Source organism: Solanum lycopersicum, chromosome 11 (assembly GCF_036512215.1).
Source record: "Solanum lycopersicum chromosome 11, SLM_r2.1".
NCBI classification, from domain to species: domain Eukaryota; kingdom Viridiplantae; phylum Streptophyta; class Magnoliopsida; order Solanales; family Solanaceae; genus Solanum; species Solanum lycopersicum.
The window spans coordinates 53,660,279-53,664,457 of record NC_090810.1 but is presented as its reverse complement, the minus strand read 5'-3'; the positions used below and the strand labels follow the sequence as shown (position 1 = coordinate 53,664,457).

The window sequence follows — 4,179 nt, the reverse complement described above, 5'->3', positions numbered from 1 at the left end:
GAACATATTATGCAACAAAGAAATGTAACTTGTAAGATATCTTGTATCAAATACATTATATCCATTAAAATAAATATCTGATACAAATATCTTGTGTTATGTTTAATGTGATTATGTGCATTAAAAAATGTACACAAGGTTGAAAATATAAACATGTGAATTTGTTGTATCAGATATTCATCATCTAAAAGTAAATTGCAGTGTATATCAATATAACACGGGAAAATCTAAAAATCGAATGGAACATAACTTAATGTATCTGAAACATAATGGTAATCCAAAAAAAGATTTCAACAATCATCTTTCGGAAAGAAAGTATAAGTTCTTTGACTATGACATTCTTTTCCATAAAGTTTCTTCGTTTTCTTGGTTGTCTAGGCATCCTTTTGTACCTAGGAGATAAGACGTTTTCTTCTAAAGCAAATTTCGAAATTTTTTGTACCTAGGAGATAAGACATTTTCTTCTAAAGCAAATTTCGAAATTGACCAATCGTCCTTATTTGCAATTGAAGTCATTAAAACTTCACATGTGTTTGCTAATACATTTAATTTGTCGTTCAGAGCAGTATAGATACATATGTGTAACTTTTTCTCTAACAGAGATCCTCAATTTTCACGAACATCATTCGATATACACACTAATACATAACTGCAATTCTACTAGATACATTATAAAAGTTATTGTCTCATGTATCATTATCAAAAAAATAGAAAAAAAATTAATATACATGCTAAATCTGATAGTAGATACATTAAAAATGTAATCTCTTCATTGCTAATATATTTAATATTCACATAGTGATAATTTAAAAAATATAAATTCACAACATACTCTCTTTAACTGCGTGAAGTTGTATCAAGTAATTCACATATATAAAACTATAAGTGTATCATTTTTATTTTCATTAATGAAACATTTTCATATATATCCTTTTACAAATTTTAAAATAAAATAAAAAAATCACATGTATATTATACGTTATATAAACAATGAAATAACTCACTTAGATCTCCAAATTCATTACACGCGAGTCTAATTAGTGTTGTATCAAACTTTAATCATTAATATACGAATATATCAATATACGATTTTTTTAAAAAAATCCAATGATTAAAATGGATAATGGATGTACTAAAGATTGAAAGTAATTCAATTATTGATACATTTAAAATTCACAAAATCACATGTACATGACACATGAAGTTAAATACGCACTAACTAAAATTGTTCAAGTAATTCACATGTATCAAACCAAAACTGTATCCATTTTGTAGTCAGTATTGTATCATGGTACAAGATATTCCGTCTAATCGAAATTTCACAAGTATCAAAGAAGAAATGTGTGTGCACAGATACTTCGTCTAGTTAAAATCTCCCACAATTACATATTTTTCACTCAAGGCTAACAACGTGTTTTCTTCCAGGAATAACAATGTATCACGACTTATGTATCAAAAATTTTTAAAAAAATATTAATTCACAACTTAAGAATAAGATAGTATACTTACTTCAATACTTTAAGCATTGAATAAGCAGATCCATTTTTTCGGACAATACAAGATAAACTCTGCACGAAAATGAATAGCCGTCAAAACAACAATTTTAACTCGCTCAACTATGATAGTACAAATAAGTCGTGCACATAAAACCTGCAACTTATGGATAAAGATAATATCAAACGAAGAGAACAAATTTTTTAAGGTATCTATTATCCAATTTAGATATAAAAATACCTTGGGTGTTGTCTTCCCCAACTTCAAGACAAACAATTTCACTGAATGTAGCATCAAAGCAATGCGCCTCTCTAGTCATCTTGTTTGTTGCATCAATGACAGATTTGAGATTCAATTAAGTTGTAATGCATGGCGTATTTGAGATCCGCGAAAGAAATTGTTTGTTCAACCACTATTCTATCATTATTATATCGTTTATAACTCAGAGATCACCCAAATTTCTGAATATCAACAAAATCAATATATCCATCATGTATTAGCAAAGGTGATAGTCTATTTTGGATCTGTTATGATTTGAAATAGATGGAGGAGAAGAAGATTTGAATATTTGGTTCAGATTGATATCAGTCCCTTTTGCGTGAATTGTGGGATCTGTTTTGCCTGATTTGTGGGACTGATAATCAATTTTACGTTTAGACTTCTTTTTAAGATCAACAATCTAGTTGTTTTAATGTATTAGACGTAATGTAACCGGATACTAAATTTTTTAAGGAATTTTTGTAAAATAGAAAAAACAAATAGGGATAGAATGTAATTTAAATTTCACACTATGAAATTTATGTAAGTTATACTAAAATTAAAGCAAGAAAAAAAAAAGGAAAATCACGCGAAATGGCAGTATGTAGAGTATATTATGTGATTTAGCTATAATTTTGATTATTTTTAATTCATAGCTACAGTTTCGCAAAATTTTGCTATTCGATTTTCTAATTGTATAAATCAAGATTTTTATAATTAGGTCTCTAATTATATAAATTCACAATTTGTATATGCTTACCTTGCCTATTTTTATATGATTTATGAAAAATTCATAATGAATTATCTTGTTTGTATATTGGCAAAGGAAATATACCAATGAAGTTCTGAAAGATTTTTATATGTATAAATATAGAATTTGTATATACTAACCATGTTTGTATATTTGCAGTGAAATATACAAACGGGCAAGCAAAATAAACAAACCACAACCTACATTTGTATATACTTTTGTTTATTTGCAAGAGAAACATACAAATGGTCAAGCGAAATATACAAACTGCAGCCTATATAGAAAACTAAATTATAGGTATGGCACACAATTACCGAAACCATATGTCTATTATCTTTGTTATTTCTGAAATTTTCTAAAAGAAAAATCAAATTTATCTAATTAAATTTTGATTATTCATCTTAGAAGGTACAAATAGTATTCAATAAAATAAATAAAGGAGAAATTACCGAAGTATACACCATTAGTTATATTCTCAATATTTCCCTACCATTTTAAAATAATAAGAAAATTCCTTCTTTTCACTCAAAATCCAATTGTCGGAGACATTATTTCATTTCCACTCCAAACTCACGTTTCTAACTCCTATATTTACTCCTTCAATTTCTCTCTCTTTTCACTTACATATCAAATCAATTACCACATTAATCAAAACATAAATTTCAAGAGGTTTTTCTCTTCAATAAACTAATTTCAGATTTGTAGGTACTTTCATCTTTTTCAAGTTTCTTCTTCGTTTTTTCTTGTTTCATTATTTTGTCTAGTACATATGAATGCTCCTTCATTTAGAATTGGAATTACCCAGATAGTTACACCTAATACTAATCAAATCTTGGATTTTGATAATGCCCAATGGACAAAAAACAAATCTAAAAAGTTAAAGGATCCTTTCACAATGACAAATCAAAGTCCAGAGAAGGAAAAAGCGAAAAAAAAGTACCGGCATCAACCTGCATCATAGAAAGCAAAGGTTAAAAAATAATGAAAAAAATAGGTAAAAAGATTGCCCTGCCATATCTCGACCTACACTATACAGGGTATGTATTTTGAACCATGTATTTGAGTATTTATTTATTTTATTTTAAATTTATGTTTTCGCCTGTTGAATTATTGGATCCACAAAATTCGTTTGAGGTGAAATTTATTCAAGATATTATGCAACAAGAAAGTGACAGTCTGTAACTATTGAATCATTTTTTCTTTAACTACACATTTGATCTGTTTTTGTAATGTATCTTTTTCTTTTTTATAGCTACTGCAGAATGTTTTTAGTTTTTTTTATTGAATATTTTAGCAATAAAATCAACATCCCATCTAATGATTTTCGAAGTGACTATCTTCGTACAAGATATGCAACACCATTATGAAAGTATGATTTCAACAAGGCCAAAACAAAATATGTTAGCGAAAATGATGATCCTTCAAGGCCGAAGAGTGACTGCACTCCACCAATAGAAGTTGATCTTGATTATTTAAAAAAGATTTTTATCTATCAATTCACCGACAATTCTCTATCATCTATTGTTTTTAAGATACATTAATTAGTGTTTTTGAGTATTTCTTCTTTTTTGAAGATACTACTTCTAAATGTGAAGAAATTTTATGTTGAAAATTATTTGTTTCACTTCTTATTTTATTTTCAATATATTTAGTACGTTGTTAAATTTTATTTCTTA

At 27.3% G+C, this 4,179-nt stretch overlaps 1 long non-coding RNA gene across 1 annotated transcript; it reads right to left on the bottom strand.

The window, feature by feature from the left end:
- Nucleotides 1-1,245: 1,245 nt before the first annotated feature.
- LOC109118943 (uncharacterized) lies at nucleotides 1,246-2,170 on the bottom strand. The gene is made up of 2 exons (XR_002026120.3): nucleotides 1,735-2,170; nucleotides 1,246-1,568 (listed from the first exon to the last, which is right to left on the bottom strand). It is a non-coding gene; the product is annotated as an uncharacterized lncRNA (long non-coding RNA).
- Nucleotides 2,171-4,179: the final 2,009 nt, after the last annotated feature.